The following is a 20,227-nucleotide window of genomic DNA, read 5'->3' on the forward strand; positions in this document are numbered from 1 at the left end:
TTAGCTCTTATCAGTTCGACTTTGAGAACAATGGATTTCAGTCAAAGACATTAAACATTTGCTATGTAGGATTTTAGTAGTATAACGTGACAAATGAATAGACTGAATCCATCCCAATTAAATTGTGAATCTCAGCTGCAATCCCACAAAACATGATAATGATTTGCCAGTGAGGTTCCGCATTGCCTCCAGAAAAGCCACAGCTCTGTAGGCCTGTTCGCAGTGCTAGTGCGTTAGTTTCTGGGTGATAAAGAATCGCACAAGTTTTTTCCAACCAAACTTCCTTAGGGATCTTTAGTTTGCAGTGTGTCTCACATATCTCTGTCCAGTCCTCCTCTGATATTTGTATGTCCGATTCTTTCTCCCATGAGCAACAATTCTTTATAGTGTACCTTTAAAAATAACTAAAGACAAAGAAAATTAGAAGATACTGATCAAAAAATCGAATTATTTCAACTTTACTTGTGATGACACTGTAGCAACAGAAGGAATTACTGAGATCTGGCAACACAGTGGCATCATTAAGTCAAATGGGGCAAGAAATGATTGCTAAAATGATGAGTCAGCCTCCCACAGGATGTTTATGGGTGTGTACCCCCACAGTGTTCAGGTGAGGTTGAAGGTCAAGAATGAACTTTCATGCTCCACAGGGGCATATTACAGTGTCAAAATGCTTCTTTTTTTTGTAAGTAAATGTAGAAATGAATTGCAATTTTAAAGCAAATTATGAATGACTGAATGAATCACTTTATTTCAAACCAAAAATGAGAAAAAAACCTATATGTCCCTACCCCTTCCTTACGTTTCTTCTTTTAACTCATATATTATTTCAGCAAATTCCCAAATTTCTTTACGACTAATAAACAACCATCCCCAGTCTATTTACCACCCAATTAAATAAATAAGCAACAAACCCAGTTTATTTACAGTCCAAGTACCTCCCAGTGTTACAAAAAAACACAACCTTTCCTCATCTATATAGCTGCCAAAAATATCTTTTTTTTATATTTTTTAAAATTGATTGATATTTGTGCCCTGTTTCGTCTCATCATGCAGCCCATTCCACACGTCCACCCCACACACTGAAATACACACACTCTTCTTGGTTGTATGAACACATTGTTTTTTGAAATGAAATTCTCCTCTTGAATTATAACACCCTACCTGTCACGTAACATTTTTTGAATGTTGCCTGTAAGTAAATTATTTCTCACTTTAAACATGGTTATTGCAGTTTTAAATTTGACCAGATCTAAAAATGTCAGTGCATGTGTGTGCAAGTAAACTTCTTACTACATGTAATTTATCTCTTTATAACTCACATATTTAATTGACCTCTTTACATGGGTTTATAAGACTCTACTGTCATCACTCATAGCATTATTTATACATTTATATTATATATGTTTATGTGCATAATCGGAGACAAACTCTGCGTATAGATGAAAGAAAGAAACTAACACACGTTAGCTGGTGTCAGTGATGAAGGTAAGAATTGTAAGAGGTCATGGGACCACTTTTCACTCATAGAAGAACACTGTAGTGATCTGATTGTATTGCAATACTTATGAAATGTTTACTGTATTTAGGTTCTTCTAAATATTACCCAAAGCCTCTCTGCACCGTGCATGTATTGCTCTTCTGTGAACTTTTGCACATCCCTTTAATATTTTTGCACATCATGCACAAAACTGCAGCTCTCTGATTCTGAAACAGCTACATTGTACATATTTATTATGTTGTAGTGCTTTTTAAGTAACTTTGTCATATTTTCATTGTAGCTTTCATTTTTTTGTGAACAAATTCTTATTTAGTTTCTTTGCAAAATATCGACAACAAATCCTACATACGTAGCTACATCTCACTCACAAGTGTCCATTTGTTTCACAAATTCAAAGCTGTTGAAAATCCAGACAGAAAAAACTGACCCACTGTCTAACCCTGGAAAGAATAAATAAATAAATAAATAAATAAAAAATAAAATGGAATAAAATAAAATAAAATAAAACAAAATAAGATAAAATAAAATAAAAATGATAATAATAATAAATACATGCAGCAATAAATAAGACAAAAAAGAGTAACTACAAAAAAACTAAAAGAAAGAAAATAAATAAATAATAGAAAACAACCGCACATATCCATATGAAGAACAGTAACAGCAATACATATATGCACCTATCACCACATTCAGTATTGCGAACCACCAGACTGACCAACCTGATTCGAAGGGGTGCATTTTGCCTGACCCTCTCCATTGCCTTAGCCAGAGGTATTATATTTTTATTATTTTATTATTGTAACTTTTCTATACTATATATTTCAGCTCTTGGGTGTTGCAGTACTGCCATTTATCTATATTAAATAAATAAAACTTTAATTACATTTAATAAAGAAACAATCATGCTACAGCTGATGAATGCCTTTTTCTCCCAGACTTTCTCCAAGTGACTCAGATGTTGTCAAACGTGTCCTACAGTCAGGAGGGTTGAAGTTTAAAATGTGCTGCTGCAGTGACAGTGGACACAGACAGAGGGCGCTGCATCACTGAAACTCACCACTGACACACTGGACACTTCAGAGAGAAGGAGGGAGGTGAGAGGACAGAATAACCGGGTGGGAGGGATAGAGTAAGGAGGAGAAAACTGAAGGAGAGAAGTCTGAAGGGGAGATAAATACAGAGATAACAGTTAAAGGAGACATTTTAAACACAGGTGTGAGTTCTCCCTCTCTTCTCTCCTCCTCTCTCCTCGTCTCTTTCTTTTTGTTCTGGCTGCTTTCACCAGATGACTTTCACGAGGCAGAGCCATCTTTCTCCCTTTATCTCACTTTCCCCTCACTTTCTCTCCCTCCCTCCATCTGACCACTATATCACTCTCGTCTCTCGGCCCCGCCCTCCCCTCCCATCATGCATGGTTGGGTCCGGACCATTTGCTTCCACTCCAGCAGGGCTGTACCATTAGTGACCAGCAGGGGAATTGTTGTTCTCTGCATGCAGCTGGGTCCAGGTGTGCCCATGATTTGTCACTCTTTGTGTGTGTGTGTGTGTGTGTGTGTGTGTGTGTGTGTGTGTGTGTGTGTGTGTGTGTATCAATTTTTAACATCCACCACAGTTAACAGACAGAGGTCTTGGTCATTTTTTACCATACCATACTTTCTGTAGTCATGCTGTAGTTTTCCCATGCCATATTTTTTTTTTACAAGCTGACTGATCATTTGACTAAACGTTTCTTGCCCCATTTGACTTAGTGATGCCACTGTGTTGCCAGATCTCAGTAATTTCTTCTGACTCTCCTGTATTTATTTTGATTTTCTAATTCATTCTAGCAGTCAGCATCAAGTGCCATATATCATTTTATCAATGAGAACCTGAAGTTTCACTCTAACTCATTTAAAGCCACAATTTTACATTTGCTTTGTCTGATAATGGATAAAATTAACAGATTTTTAAAAATTGTATTTTTTTTTTTTTTTTTTTTTTTGTTTACTGTGAACCTCGTGAGGTTTGTTTTTCTGTTATTTACAAAGTTGTAGGTAGATGTTCTGGACTTCCAAATAATTTTTTGGTCTACGCCTAACCTTCCCTAAACAAGTTACAGCCATTTATGATAACATTATATTAGGCATTTTTAAGTGAAATACAGGTGTATTCTTATATTTCTATATCCCTATATTCTCCAAGCGGATGGATCTCCTGTCTGTGCTCCTCCTAGCTGCACTAGCTTGCCCTAGCTGTCTGCGTCGGAACCTGATGAGGATTCATTTCAGTGTCGCAGACAAAAACAATCCTAACACTTCTTTACCTGTGGTCTTGCTTTGTGCGCTGTCATGCAAATCTGTTATTTTTGTGTATGTTTTCATGCAAGGAAATGCACCTTGTTTGTCTTGATTTCCCTCCGTGTTTGTTCAGATTTAAAAAAAAAACAACAACAAAAAAGAACAATGTTGATTGGTGGAGTAGATGATGTCAACATTTTGAACCAATCGAAACTGGGGGGGTGGGACTAAGCATTCAGAACTGTTGCTGTTTGGCTTAGAGCACAGAACTACGAGGTTTTCCTTGGTGAATCAATGCTGCAGAATCTGATATCCAAACATGACATTTGTGATACCACTGAAAAGCAGAGATTCTCCACTTCACGTGACGTTTTAAAGTATGTCAATAGGATTAGCGCTTCAATAGTTATTATACATTTAATAGCTATTTTCAGGCACAGGCGGCTGTCTCGGTCTTTGAGGGTTAACCAGTTCCAGCTTCTCAGAGTTGAATGTTTTCTGGTTTTCTTTGTCTTTAATGATTTTTTTTAAAGGTACACTATGCAGAATTATTGGTCATGTTTGTAAACACTCTTGCCAGTGAAAATGAAAGTAAAATCCAACCCCAGACTCACTCTCATTTGGTGTTTAAGCTCGCTATATTTGCGTTTTCTCCTGCTGCTTATGGTGTGGCACTTGGTCACTACCTTTATGTAATGCCCCGGTCTCACCTGAGCGCTGTGGGGGAACACACCCATAAATGTCCTGAACACAGAAAATAGGAGGCAAATAAGCAAACACAGGCAGAGGGCAGAGCCTCTGCAGAAACTTACACCACCACAGACTTGTAGTGGGCCATAAGTGATGATTGAGAGGGATTATTTCTGTGTTTTGTCGGAAAATCCTGCACAGTATATCTTTAACTGAACATCATTGGGCTGCTGATTGGACAAAATAAAACACTTTAAGATGTCAGCTGGAAACATAATTCATAATCATTAGTTTCAAACCTTATAACCAGCAGAAACGATGGCTACAAATATAAGAACCAGGACTGTAATAAATCTGAATTATCCTTTTGTATGCAGGTTGCTACATATGATTTACTGTAGTAGAGGTGAAAACAAACACACACACACACACACACACACACATGCATACAGTGCTGATGTAGCCACGATCACACTCCTGCTAGCAAAGCGTGACTCAACAGAAATCTCTGTCAGTGTCTCCTTCTCCGTCTCTGTCAACAACCCCCTTCTCATTTTCTTTCAGTCTCTCCCCTTCCTTCTCTTCACTTTCTTACGCCCATTTCCCCATCACTGGATACACACACACACACACACACACACACATGCACAGACCCTTCCAGCTTCCCCTTCAGCCTCACCCACCCTCTGTGGGCACGGTGCCCAGAGAGTCAGTATGAGCTGGGGCGAGGAGCCCCGGGCAGAGCCCCGCAGCCACACCAGCCCCCTGTAAGCCTAGAAAGAATCAGTAAAGAAGGGAAGCGAGGAAAGGGAGAAAATGAGGTGTAGGAGGAAAAGAGGGGGAAGGAGAGTGGGTTTAAAGCAGAGAAGGGAAGACAGGGAAGATGAGGAGAAGCGAGGAATCGAGCAGAGAGAGGATGAAGAGATAAGAGGATGCAAGAGCCGGGGAGACATGCAACAGAGGAGAGGATAAGAGAGGAGGGGAAGACAAAGGGAGATTAGAAAAATAGATGGATCGATAGATACAGAGAGAAGAAGAAGAAAAGATCCAGAGCAAAAGGAGAAAGTGTGAGGCAGAGGGAGAAAAAGAGAGAGCTGGGCAGGCAGCCAGATCTCCCCAGAGAGAGAGAGAGGTCAGAGCAATGGACACATCTCTGGAGAGACTGTGTGTGTGTGTGTGTGTGTGTGTGAGAGAGAGAGAGAGAGAGAGAGAGAGAGAGAGAGAGAGAGAGAGAGAGAGGGTGTGTTGGTGTGAAAGACAGCAGCTAGAGATGGAGAGAGGAGGAGAGAAGAATACAGAGGAGGAGGAGGAAGTGGAGAGCAGTGGAGCGCAGAGACGGAGAGGAGGACTTGTATAAGATACATACTGAATGCCTGAAATGCGACCTTGGAAATCCATATCTGTGTATTTGTGTGTGTGTGTGTGAGTGTGTGTGTCTGTGTGTGTGAGCGCGTGTGATTTTTCTTTGTACTGCGTGTTATACATTTAAAGGACAAGGCTGGTATTATTCAGCTTTAATCTTCTAGTCAACCAATCCAGTTAAAATCCCAAACCAGCATGATGATAGTCACTATTTTTCTGTGGCTACTTGTAACAAGGCCGCTAGGTGCGGCATAGGAAAATAACTTACCTATTCATAAGCCAATGAACTAAGCTCTGATTGGTCAGTTGTTTCTCTAACAGGCAGAAACAGCCATCGGCGTTATACTTTTGCATCGAATCAATGCCATACCTACGGCATTGGCTCACAACGTAGAGCCTATGCCATAGCCTGACATGCACCTCCCCAGAAATGTAACTACACGTCACGGCAATGCAGACCTTAAGCTGAAACCATTTCCCTCAGTGGAAACAAAGCTTTTATTTACTTAAAATTCACAGATAAGAAACAATAAATAATGAAGACAATAAAGCCTCCACAAAAATAACATTTTAAGTCCTGGCTTCATATGAGCAGAGGAAATCTCAACCAGTCGCTTGGCTAATTTATACAATGTAAAATGCCATAGGCTTGTGCTAATAACGTTAGCATGTTGTATATGTTTGGAAAACATGTTTAGCATAAGACAGTTGCAGGAGCCGAATTTTGTAACGTTACCTTTGTTAAATGTTGTTGTTGTTCTTGGTTTCATATGAGTAGAGGAGAAGTCTGCTAGTCACTGGGCTAATTTATACAATGTAAAATGCCATAGGCTTGTGCTAATAACGTTAGCATGTTATATTTGTTTGGAAAATGTGTTTAGTATAAGACAATTGTTTTTTCATTGAACCTTGTGAGTTGTAATGGAGCCAAATTTTGTAACATTACCTTTGTTAAATGTTGCTGTTGTTCCTGGCTTCATATGAGTAGAGGAGAAGTCTGCTAGTCACTGGGCTAATTTATACAATGTAAAATGCCATAGTGCTAATAACATTAGCATCTTGTATTTGTGGGGAAAATGTGTCCAGATAAAGACAAGTGTTTGTCTGTGAAGCTGATTTGTGTACTTGTGGTTGAAACTGTCGCTATTATGCCGTGTTTAATGTGTGTTTAATGTGTGTTTTGAATCAATTAAACTTTACAGCACTTCACAGAAACCCCACTGCCAACTAGTGTTTTGGAGGTGTAACTGCAGAGTGACACAGACACACCACTGCACAAGTAAAAATGCTCACAATGGCGAAGGCCACTTGTGCAGGCTATGGTGTAGGCTCTGCATAGAGCTGAAACACAAGTATAAATCCCACTTAAGGCATAGTTGCTCAAAGTGCAGCCCACGGGCCAGTGGTGGCCATCAGAAACATTGAAATAATAGAGAAAAATGGAAGTGATGAAAAGGCTTATGAATTACTAATGGACGTGATGATACCCATGTGAACTGGAAAACAGAGTTGGATAAATTTGTCTACAATTTGGATTTCTGGTTATGGCGTCGGGCTGAGTACTCATGGTTACAACTGCTCTGTTGCTAAATAAAACTTAATAATACCACTTAGACGATCCCATTCTGCATAAAAAGTGCCACAGAAGGTTTGTATTGACGTACCACAAGTGAACATGCCGAAGAAAGGAAACAGAGACTACAATAAGACAACTGAAGGAGGTTTTAAGAAAGACTACATGTCAGGCTCGGTTTTAGTAAAGGGAAGTGGTGCAAGCCCTTTGCAGACAGGTAACACTGACGACGCAAAGAGCATTGAAAGTCCCTCCATTTCGGACATCATTAATTTGTCTACCATTCATCATTCACGACACCCAACTGGCATTTATCATTTACAGCAAGAATTTTTGTTACTCCCACCCAAAATGTCAATCAAAAAAATCCACACCCACTAACTGGAGTTTTCAGCTCTTTTTAACCAGCTCTGTGCTCGCCAGAGCTCTCCATTCAGCGGTACGCTCATGAGCAAGGGGAAGAGCGAAGCCAGGGGCTCCAAGCAGGGTCCAACAGATACAGATACAGATACAGATAATGGTGTATTTGCTCATCCTTAGTTTTAACAAGACTTTAATGCCCAACAGTCAGTCTTTATATCTTGTGAGAAGCGCCGAGGGTGTAACACAGGTGAGCTCTGTTGTATCTCACAAAACTGTAATCATGGTAAGCAGTTTAGTGATGTAGAGTTTTTGCAGGACTGCTTTGTGGAAGTGGCCGACATCGTATGTCCTGAACCTGTGCAGCCCTCAGTCATATGCTGGCTCCCTAAACTGGCACTGAGTCATCAAACTTTGAACACCCTGTAGCACCCAGTCATGTAATAATTTCCTCAAAATGTAATAATGTCTGAATAAAATTTACTCTTAACTTGATTGAAAATGTAATAAAACCCAATAATGTAATAACTTGACCATTAACGTAATAAAATGTGCTGACTGATATTGTAATAACATTACAGAAAGCTGTACTATACACTAAAGTGAAATGACACATCATAACCCTATCACCCAAAACACATATTAGAGCTTTCCTGGTGTACCGACAGATCACTGTTGCTAGAGCTCTTGTTTATAGTAAGTAGTAAATAAAGGCATTGGAACAGTACAACCAAACTCCTCTTTACAGACATTCAGTCAGGACATTTTATTATATATTTTCAATCAGGTTAAGTGCAAATTTTCTTACATTCTCAGGAAGTTATTACATTATTGGGTGCTACACAGCCCACTTTAAGACATCACCCAAAACAACCCAGTACGAAGTATTATCGAAACTTCACTAGTGAAACGATACCTCAATTTGATCCTTTTTGTATCCAGATCTACAAAATATTGACTATTTTTATGGTTTTGCTGGCAGCCAATCACAGCAAGCTTTCTCCAGGTTGATGTGTGATTAGCACACGACCGCAGCAGCTACAACCCACACAGTCTGTGGTGTGGTGAAGTTGGTCACAGAGTATTTGATGGAGGTGGCAGTTCAGTGTGCTGAGGTGCCTCCAAAACATTAACCAAACGTATGGCTACACTACACACCTGTGGCATCTGGTGGCTTTATACACAACTGAATGCTTCCATTCACATGATGGGTATCAAATGAAGTACTCTATTGGTATCAGTATCACTTTAAGGGTACTGGTATTGTAATTTGAATGAGCCCAACCTAGTCAACCAGCACAAAAACAGACCGATTTCTAAGCATATCAGGGCCCATGTTTATCATAACGAAGAAATATGGCACCCAGGGCAACAGTGAGGCTCACTGATGTGTTTTAAATAGTCTTTGGACAACACTGGAGCTCTATGGCACAGAGGATCAAGCTGTATGAGGCTGTTACACAGGCAGTACTTGTTAGAAGGAAGAATTTATTCTTGGTTTATCAACTAAAAGAAAAATATAGAATATCATCAGCCAAATCCTTCAACAAGGGCAAAGAATCACTGCGTTCAAGTCAAGTTTATACCAATGTTTGTCTCCTTGATAACACTGAGGGCACTGTGGGTTATACAAGGACATCTGCGTGTGTGCGTGTTCATGCACAGTCTGCGTGTGCAAGGGCAGTACAGGTCATGGAGCGCTCTGTGCCTGTGTCAATAACAGTATCTGGAGGCCACAGGATTACGTGACCTTGCATGCCACATGTGCTGTCTCCCACTCACTCACACACACACACACACACACACACACACACACAATGAAACACAAAGCCCCATGAAATCCTCCGACTCCTAAGGGTCTTTATGAGGCTCTTGCATTGGTCATGGAGGGCTAGGAGACGAGAAGGAGGAAGACGAAGAGGTGTGTGAGGAGAACGACAGGAGGAGATGTTGATCTGGGTGGAGGAAGACAAGAAGAGAGGAATGAGAGGAGAGGGAAAGGAAAGATGTAAAGGAAAAGATTAGACAGAAGGAAGCAAATGTGAAAAGAGAAACCCTATCTCCCACATAATACATTTATGTGCTTCTAATTTCCTTTGCCAAATATGATGTGCAGGACTTGGAATTGGTGGAATTGTATCAAATTGCTGCCTAAATCATGCTCACTGGCTTTTTTTCCAGGAAGGGTGACATCCTCATTATACACAGAACTCATAAGGAGGAGGTCAGGGTGGATGATCTGGCGTGTAAAGAGCAGGACTTTTATGGGGACTCAGGGACTCACTTCTTGTTGGATTCTGAAATGTTTAGTTAAGGTTAAGGAAAGATAATTAATGAAGATGGCATCATGTATAAAGTCTGGAGCTGCTCAAGAGACATTGAATGGGAGTCTGATTTTGTGGACCCACAGAATGTTTGATTTTTTTTATACCCAAATGAGCTTTATTCTATTGTAGTGTTCTCAGTTCTTAAACAGAAAATGTACCCACATACTCACATTCCTCTGGGTGCTCTCAGTGTCATCTATAACATCTTTCACCATTCGTTGTCTATGGAGCAGCTCCAGACTTCATAACCTATGGCAACACAAATTTGAGTTTTAGCACTCCAGTTTTGAGAGAGAGTTGTTCAAGTTGACTGAAATGTTTGGACTGTCTTAAGCTGAAAACACACTGGTGCCACACGCGTGTCAAGTGCCACCCTTAGCACAGACGATCACACAAAGTTATGATTACTTTTACTGAAAGATCTGTACCTCTTCAACCTCAGAGTTAACCTAAAAGAGAGCCCCTAATTAAAGTTGATTTCTCACCTGAACTGCCAGTCTCCAGAGCTATGCCTCACCAGGCAATATCCTTTTGGCCATTGTCTTTATAATGACGGGATGGTGGGTCATTTAGCTCGGGATGTTTCTCAACCTCAACACCAAGTCTCTCCTCATCCATTCTTCATCACACATGAGACACAGCAACAGCTACAGAGTTCTCTTTATGCATCCATGGTGAGGCAAGGTGTCGAGCTGCCACAGGAGCAGAGTAGAAGAGCTGCTCTGGGAGCTGGTATGTACAAGCAGAGAGTGGGTGGGGGGAAAATGCGTTTAATACCGAGGGCGGTGAGGCTGGAAATTGGACAGTGGTGTAAAGTGCTGCGGGGTGGCACGTCCAGGAGCGCTGATGCACATATTTTTTGATGTGCAGTGTTCGCCGCTGGTGTGTTTTGGCCTTTAGACCATAGGAATGACCTTTATGAATTTTGAAATTGATTTAGTTCCCCTTTAAAATGCTAAAGCGCTTGTGTATTTATTACACATGGAGTCTGGAACACATGATAGCTTCAAGCGGTTTTGATTTGCACTTTGAATAAATATTTAAAAAAAAGTCCCATTATCAGGGGTGTAAATCACTAATTTCACCACAGTACAATACAATATTATATTGATTCTTTGCACAACTATATGATTTGCTGATATCACAGCGGATAAAATTTTGATTTATTTCAATTACGGGGCGATCAATATGAGACAATATCATATGCCCATTTAATACAATCAGTTAGAGAAGAAGCTGCCACACCTTTCTTTTTGGCTATTGGCCATAAAAGCAAGAAAAAAATCACACATACATAATTTTAAATACTTGTAATGCTTACTTTAAATCGACTTTACGAACACATCTAAAACATAGCTTAGTTGACAAGTACAAAACGAAAGCATAAAATTCGTCTCAAACTAACTGTCAATGCGAAAACATTTCATTTCATTTCATTTATTCCTTTTGACCCCTCCCTGGGGTATAAGGGGCAGACAACAAAAAATAACATTAACAAATCAGAACAGGTGGCAGCCAATGCACAGCAAAATAAATAAAACAGAATTTGTGTACATACATACAAGTCAAAGCAAATCAAGAGAAACTATTCAAGATTTTCTTTAAAAGTTTCAACAAATTTGACAAGACCTTTACTTTTCGAGATGACATTAACTTTTGAAACTTATAAATATTTGGATTTGCTCTATAGAACTGTCCGTCCAACTCTCGTCTCTCTTTATCAAAAAAAGAACACACAAGTACATAATGATATTCGTCTCCTCGATTGCCAGTCAGACAAAGAGTACATTTCCGGGGGACATTTTCACGATCATACCTGCACTCAGAGATAGGTAACTTATGGTTTCCACACCGAAACTTAGACAAACAAACTCTTTCGGCAGGTCTTAACATAATCAGATAAGGTTCAAAAGTGAAATCAGTTTTAAACAATTTATAACTATCACATAAAGGGTTACTTTGTAATTTTTCATGCCATCTCTGTAGCTCCATATCAGATAATCTACGTTCAATCATTAATTTTAAATATTTAGGGTTCATCCGTCCAGCGTCATGCCATAAGTACGATAAACCACAATCAAGAATATTTTTAACTTTGGAAATCCATTTACACTGAAAAATATTGTCATCATACAAAATCTTGAAAACAATAAACACAGTCAAAGAGATTTTTGCTGTATTATGACTAATTAAATGTACCCAAAAGTTAATCATTCTCATGTTTACCTTTAAATCTAAACTATTTTGACCAAACTCTCCATAAATAATACAATTTGCTGTGCGTTTATTAACATTAAGTAAACGTTTCAAGAAAGATTTGTGAAGCATTTCAATTTGGTCAAGTTTATGAAATCCCCAGACTTCACTTCCATATAAAAGAATAGGCACTATAAGCTGGTCAAATAACTCACATTGTATATCAACAGGTAACTGTAATCTAGTAACTCTGTTTTCCAATGAGATTAAAGCTCTTTTAGCTAGTTTAACTTGCTTAGCTATTGCTTTATCAAATCGTCCATTAAAATTAAATAATGTTCCAAGATAGTCATACTCAAAAGTAACTTCTAATTTATCTGAACCAAACTTAAATTCTGGGAGTATCCGTAATTTCCCCCTAGAGAAAATAACAACCTTTGTTTTGTCTGTGTTGACAGTTTTTACAATAAGAAGCAACTGCATTTAATGCGGCCTGTAATTCTGAAGGAGTCTCTGCCAGTACAATCGTGTCATCCGCGTAAAGCAGGACATATAATTTCAGATATATCCCTATTTCACAATTCATCACATTGTGGCATGAATGGCCCCATCTAGAGTCAGTGTTAAGTTTGTCTGTCCTGGGCTACTGTAGAAACATAGCAATGCAACATGGTGGACTCTGTGGAACACAACCTGCACCCTGCGTAGATACTGTATAGAGGCTCGTTCTAAGGCAACAAAAACACACTGATTATTATTTTCATGTAATTATACACTAAAGAAATCATACATATTGTGTTATATTCCAGTTTAGCAGAGAAAGATGACCAGCCAGCCAGGTACATCATGTTTCCTGAGGCTTTTATCTCGCACCGGCATTGTTTCAATAGCATGTGCTTTGTCTGTTGACTCGTCTTTTCTCTGAAATTCAAAATATTCCTACACTGCTGATTCATTCCCGAGCAGGGAGTAAATATCCTCATTGCCTTTTTCTTGGCTGTTTGCCATTTTCTGCCCGGTGCTGTTTGACGGTGACACAGATGTGCCATGGGAATTTCAAAATCAAGGAATATCTTGAAGATGATACAGATTGAATCGATGATATTGGATTGTCGATCAGTGAATCGATACATCCATACAGATTGATGAATAGTTACACCCCTACCCATTCTGTGCTCTGAGTCAGTGTTGATTTCTTAGCATTGAACCAAGACAACAATCTTTTCCGAACTTTAACCAAGTGCTCTGAGTTACCTAAACACAACTATTCTACAGTAATGCAGAGTATTTGTATGTGAACGGTTTTTAGGACTTCCTTTTTGTAGACAGATCAACAGAACAGAGAGAAAAATAAAGACAGAGCAGGAGGAGGAGGTGAATCTAAGGAGATGGTTGGGTAAAGCTGAGGCCCTGAGGGCTATGGACATTATTTCAGCTGCTGTGTGTGGTCATGTGTGTGTGTGTGTGGTGCAGGGACAGGTGAGCCTCTCTCTGTTATCCTTGCCTACATCTCTGTTTCCCTTAATCACTCACCCTCCCTCTCCATCAATCTCCAGTGTCTTTAGGTCGTCTTAAGTTTGCACTGAAGAGTTTGTGTGTGTGAAAGAGCCAAAAAAAAGGGTTTGCGTGGTTGCATGTGAGTGTGTGGTTTGCATTTTCAGTCTATAGACTTGTACTGTATATGTGTGTATGTGTGTGTGTTTGCATTTGAGTGTGTGTGATCTCTTTGAGGCTTTATATTTGTCAGTATTTGTGTGTCTGTGCCTGTGTGTGTGCGTGTGTGTGTGTGTGTGTGTGTATGTGTGGGCCCACACTATCCCTTGCTCTGTGTGTGTGTGTGTGTGTGTGTGTGTGTGTGTGTGTGTGTGCTCGTGGGCGTGTGCGTGTCTGCCACAAGCCCCAGTGAGATCCAGCGAGCATGACGGAGAATGACAGGTTGATTTATGGCGAGGCTATAAGTAGAATGACTACTGCTCGAGAGAGAGTGTGTGTGAGGGAGAAAAACACGGCAGAGAGGGATGCAAAAGAGGGGTAGGGAGGGATGGATGGTGGGAGAAAAGAGGGAGTGATGGGTGTGATGAGAGAAGAGGGGATGCAGAGAAAGAGAGAGCTGAATGACAGAGCTAAAGAGGACGGTGAAAAGCAGGACAGAAAGTAGAAGCAGGAAAGGGGTCAGAGAAGAGACTGATTGGGATTGTGGGAGTGGGATTAAGACGCGTATTTGCATATTGCTAAAAATGACAGACAGAAACAGAGGAAATATGACCAATCTGCAAGCTGCTACTGGCATGAAAAGATGGATAGAGGAAGAAGGAGATAAAGGCGGAGAGAAAGTTTAGCTGGTGTTTGCAAAGGAGCCCCTGTGAGTTGGTTTAATGAGAAGCAGCGCCGGGCTCGGCTCACGTAGTGCGGCATTCTGTGAGTCTCAATAGGAAAATAACATTATCTCCACAATTACATTTACATTTTTAGACATTTAGCCAATGTTGTTATGCAGAACGACATACACGGAGTGCAAATGAGCTTCAATTCCCAGATCAGCAACAACGCAGAGCGAACAACATCCAGGAGAACGTTCAAGAGCTCTGACGATTACTGCGACCGCCATGAAGGAGGAAGGCTGCTATGAGATGATAGATACCATTTCGTTTTACATGCAGTCTTTTTATCAGGCAGTTTTGTAGCAGCAGCTGTCGTCTAACTGGGAGATGTGAAAGTACAGTTTTTATCAATATATTTCAGGGCCATCTTGTCTTTGGCTGATTCTTAAAAACAATGATTTATATGTCTTACTGAACCAGAGAATGAACTCTCATTTTGTGAGTTATCAAGGGTTGGGCGCTGATGATGTCCATGGTGAAACATGTGGACGTAGACATTGTTCTTTGGGGGGCATTACAGTCGCACAGTTGTCAGGACTGAGACAAGGACATAGACACAAGGACTGAGCGCCAAAACATGTGTGTGTGTGTGTGTGTGTGTGTGTGTGTGTGTGACTGTGTGTGTTTCAGAGACTGACAAAGAGAGGTGAGGAGAAGGTGGACTATTGCACACTGTTTTTGAGAGTTATTAATAATTTACTAACTTACTCGGTACACGACTTTGTCATTTTTATTTGACCCATCTGCCAGTACCTGTGATATTTATACACAAGTGAATTTAAAAAATAAAAAAGTCAGCCCAGTGGATGTGAGTGGATATTGATCAGTGGCGGTGACAGTGGCAAATCTTCATGATGATGGGGGTAAGCATGGTCACTAATAAAGGTACCCTTTCACTTATCTGGCAGCCTAAAGTTCATGTTACTTTTAAATCACGCAAACCCACTCAAAAACCCATGCCACAGTGTTAGTGTGGTAGGATGGAGGGACGAACGGATGGATGGATGGGGGGGTCAAGGGGCTTTTAAATCACAATGGTGGTTAATGACTCAAATCCATCAGTGACAGACAATGGCATTAACAATCAGCCCAACCCTAGTGCTATTCAACCTGACTTCATGACCCTCCTATCCAAAGTTGAATGTAGTTCTAACAGTGGCTGGTTTTGACATGACTTCCACCTCTTACCTGAACCCAGAATTCTCACCCAGATGCGCTCCTAGGTACCGAAATTTGGCACCAATTGTTTAACGTAAATCAGTACCCTGTAGTGCTGACGTAATTCAGTTGGTACCGTTAGAGCCCAGACACACCAAACCAACTTCAAAGAACTATCGGCAATGAAAGCCTACTGTTGTGTCACCTCGCTTTGCCTGTGTCTTCACCAAAAAGTTTCACATTAACACACCGCAAAGACTACAGCCAACGGCTAACCAGCACGTATGTTCTGTGTCTGTATGAGAGGAAATAACTCCACACCAGCAGGCAGTGGTAGTCTATAACTGTAATTCAAAAAGGGAAACAGGAAGACTGTCATGACGCTAGTTAGCCAGTTAGCACATTAACAACACAGTCTAATGTTGAAAGAACAGAGCATATGTCCCTAAAAACTGTTTCCGCTAAGGATTTCAATGGCTGAAGAAAAATAATCTTACCTTATGTAACAAGTTGGTTTTGGTCTCACTCCCTCTTGACTTTAGCTGTTTGTTTACTTTCCTCACTTCTGTTTCTCTTCTTTTGCGCTGAGCTGAACTGCCAATCAGAGTAATGCCATTCACTGACAGGCTCCACCATCGCCTTCGCCAATTCAACATGCTGAATCAAAAAAAGAAAAAGCTGATGGTGGCAAACAAGGGGCAACGGTGCGGGACACAGCCCGCCATCAACTTGATGTGTCTGGGCCTAAAAGTACCGAGTCCAGTCTCAACCCCAGTGAAAACACTTGTGCAATGCCTTCTCTTGCGCTGCTGGGAACTTTCTAAAGCCTGGTAAGGTCTAATGAAGCAACATTATTGAGGTGCATGATGGGAATTGTAGGATCTAATCTTTTTGGAGCTTGACCCAAACTATATACTATAAGTCAGGATATTTTTGCCTTCACTAATCCGATTTTGATGGTTCATTTTTGCCATGTCTCTCACACATCTCGCAGAAAAAAACAGAAATTGGTATTACAGTGGGAAAGGTTCAGCAGGACACACTGACCTTTGGAAAAAAACAACCTTTGACTTGTACGTGCACATACTTTTTTTGAATCAATGGATCTACTGTGAACACGGCGTTACACCAAAAGACAATGAGTATTGTCTCAATTAGGACGTAATGCTCTGACCAGACAGTGAACCAATGATAAAGCCATTGGATGCCTCGGATTTGATTTGTCAATTTACAACAGCGCTTTATTTTGAAATGTCAGAGATAAGCGAATGAGGCATGTATTCAATCACAGCAGAGCTTTTAATTTGAAACAGCAGACATTCTGTGTAGTCTTTAATGGGCTGATTCAATCTCAACTGTTCGCTGAAATTTAAGTGTTGTCATGAGATTCGTCGGGTTTAAAGGGAAACGAGAACAGTCTGATACACACACACACGCACACACACACACACACACACACACACACACACACACACACACACACACACACACACCTGCCAGAACAATTGCTCCCATGACAACCTGGCAACCAAGAGGGCTTTGAAGCACAGGTCAGTAATGTTTGTGTGTGTGTGTGTGTGTGTGTGTGTGTGTGTGTCTTAACATCAGTGCAACCAGCAGTTTCTATTCTCCTTCTCTATCCTCGTCTCTATCCTGCTTGGCTCTTTTTCAGCACTTTATCTTTTCTTTTCTGTTTTGCATAGGAAACTCGTCTCTCTGCCCTCAGGTGAAGTTAAAAAAAAAGAAAGTGAGAGAATGTCGAAGAAATCAAGAAAGGCAATAACGAGTGTTTTCAAGAAAGAGGGCGAGGAAGGGGGAGGAAGAAGTGTGAGAAATATGAGTGAGAGAGATAGAGAAAGAGACGGAGAGATCGGGAGAGAGAACAGTCTTTGATCTCTCTCCTGGTGGGAGCTGGTCTTGGCATGCAGCCAGAAAACCTCACGGCACACACACACTCACACACTCACACACACACACACACACACACACACACACACCAAACAGACGCGCACACACATATTTAGGTCTAGCTGGCCTGCTCCAGGGCTTTGTTGATTATTTCTGCTGGGAGGATCAAAGACGTCGAACCCCCTCCTCCATCTTCCATCCATCCATCCATCCATCCTTCACCTATCTGTCTGTTCACTAGTCCATCTGTCCGGCCATTCATCAGTCGGTCCATCTATTCTTCTGTCCCTTAGATAGATGGATAGATACCCACTGTGTTCAGTGCAACCAAATTAACATAATACTGTACTTCACTGTCCTTACAGTAACTACTTCTTTTGCTTTTGAGTTGAGGTCTCTGTAGCTTTTGTTAAGTCTAAGGTCACTTTGCTTGAACAGTTGTCAGGATGGCCGAGCGGTCTAAGGCGCCAGACTCAAGGGTTGACTCCTTCCTCAGTCAAAGGGACTTCTGGTCTCCAGATGGAGGCGTGGGTTCAAATCCCACTCCTGACATGGATTTTATCTGCGGGTGTCATCCCTCTAGTTTGATGAAGATGCAGATATCTCGCCTTTTGTTTGTGTGGAAAACAAGTACGAGACTTTCAGTGAGCTGTCTTTTAGTACAAAAGATACAGTGAAGTTTTGTTAAACAGTATACATGGGATTGTCATGTTTATCAGTAGAAAACAGCCATATTAACTGTAAAATACAGACTGTGCTACACAGTGAGCTAATTGTCAAGTAGCAGACTGTGTCAGCAGCAAAATAAATTAATCAGTATGTTGGGAAGACAATTCAGAAATCCAACTAAGTGAGAGTTCACAGCTTATTAAGAGTTGATGCAGCCCCACAATCTGATGCGTCTTTCTGTCAAGGTAGCCCGGCTAGCTCAGTCGGTAGAGCATGAGACTCTTAATCTCAGGGTCGTGGGTTCGAGCCCCACGTTGGGCGGATATGCTTTTAAATGACATAGGAGATGGTAATTGATTGGATGTCCTTATCAACTGAGCAATATCCTTCAATGTTTCATAATGACACAAAAACAAAGTTGTACGAAACATGAGAAGGTGTAGGCTAGTATTTCCATATGTGTGTGTGTGTGTGTGTTGCCCAGGTAGCTGTATGTGCTGTATGAGACTAAGGGTGTTTTCTCACTTGGTCCTTTTCAGCGGTGGTGACTCAGCATTCTATGCACACATATAAACACCTCCCACCTCCTGAGGTGATCTGAGTTTGGTTCGATTCAAGTCCGCGGTGAGGTTCACTTAACCCGTGCCTTATGAACACAAAGCGCTCCAGGTTGGCTTTGCTCTTCACCATTGTATTTAGCCCTCTAGATCACATGCTATTGCACTGGGACGCTTGAAAAAACGGACCAAACCACGTCAGCCTGTAACGCTTACAAGGACACAGGACCAGGAGTAGTTTGGTCCACGGAAGATACTGCATGTCTCCAGATGTGGAATGTAGAATACGTGAAACAGCAACAGTCTACAGCACACAGAAACACTAAGTTCATCTGAAAGTGAGGGGTCTTCATAACCACACTGCAGTTCTTTGAAATGAACTGACTGTGTGAACACAAAAAGACCTGAGTCCCTTTTCTCACCACTTTTTAGGTCCACTTAAAGAGGACTGAGTTTGGTTTGTTTAAAAAGGATTATACCCTAAGGGGTTGAAGGTGTTCTTTGATAACATGGGGGAGGGGAAGTGGTCAGAAAAAAACTTACAGTTCTCAGTTCCCAGCGTGCTTAAAAACGACACCATCTGCAGTAATGGTGAAGTAATTGAAGTTTGAATCTGCTCTAAAAACTGACAACCAATACATAGCTTTATAGGTGTTATTATATACTTTCCAAGTCTCCTATAACTCTCTAAACCTGTAATCTCTGTTTACATGTAACCACTTAACTCCAGACTGAAACCAGTCAGTCAGCTGTCAGGATGGCCGAGTGGTCTAAGGCGCCAGACTCAAGGGTTGACTCCTTCCTCTGTGAAAGGGAATTCTGGTCTCCAGATGGAGGCGTGGGTTCAAATCCCACTCCTGACATACATTTTATCTGAAGGTTTCATCACATGGTGGGGCCTTACAATGACATTTCAAGCAAGACTTTTCAATTTCTTCTCAATTGTTCGATGTAAGGTGGTCATAAAACTCACTCCAAACCGTCTTAGGTTGGTCTTATTTCGTCTTGCTGTTTCAACAGAAGCAAACATATTGAATATTATCACAAGTTTTTAGTCCTGGCTAATGCAAATAGTGAAGAACAGGTACTCTTGTATCTGTATTTTGATGAGAAATCTTGATTTTTGAAACATCCCTACAGTCTCCTCCTACCAAAATAGTGTAGCTGACCAGCGGAGGCCAGATTGAGAAGAATACTGTTGACATATGACACCTTTTATCTTGTGTTTCTAGAGCTGTGTGTATTTGTGGACACATAAGTAATTGTCAA

General features: G+C 40.8%; 1 protein-coding gene and 3 non-coding genes across 9 annotated transcripts in view; all 4 read left to right on the top strand.

The window, feature by feature from the left end:
* The window catches only part of wnt5b (wingless-type MMTV integration site family, member 5b), a 141,760-nt gene that overhangs the window by 18,239 nt on the left and 103,294 nt on the right, over window positions 1-20,227 (top strand). The window lies entirely within an intron of this gene.
* On the top strand, window positions 18,173-18,284 carry trnal-caa (transfer RNA leucine (anticodon CAA)). The gene is made up of 2 exons: window positions 18,173-18,210; window positions 18,239-18,284. It is a non-coding gene; the product is annotated as a tRNA-Leu (tRNA).
* Window positions 18,650-18,722, top strand: trnak-cuu (transfer RNA lysine (anticodon CUU)). The gene has a single exon. It is a non-coding gene; the product is annotated as a tRNA-Lys (tRNA).
* trnal-caa (transfer RNA leucine (anticodon CAA)) lies at window positions 19,710-19,821 on the top strand. The gene is made up of 2 exons: window positions 19,710-19,747; window positions 19,776-19,821. It is a non-coding gene; the product is annotated as a tRNA-Leu (tRNA).

This window comes from Epinephelus lanceolatus, chromosome 23 (assembly GCF_041903045.1).
Source record: "Epinephelus lanceolatus isolate andai-2023 chromosome 23, ASM4190304v1, whole genome shotgun sequence".
Lineage (NCBI taxonomy): Eukaryota > Metazoa > Chordata > Actinopteri > Perciformes > Serranidae > Epinephelus > Epinephelus lanceolatus.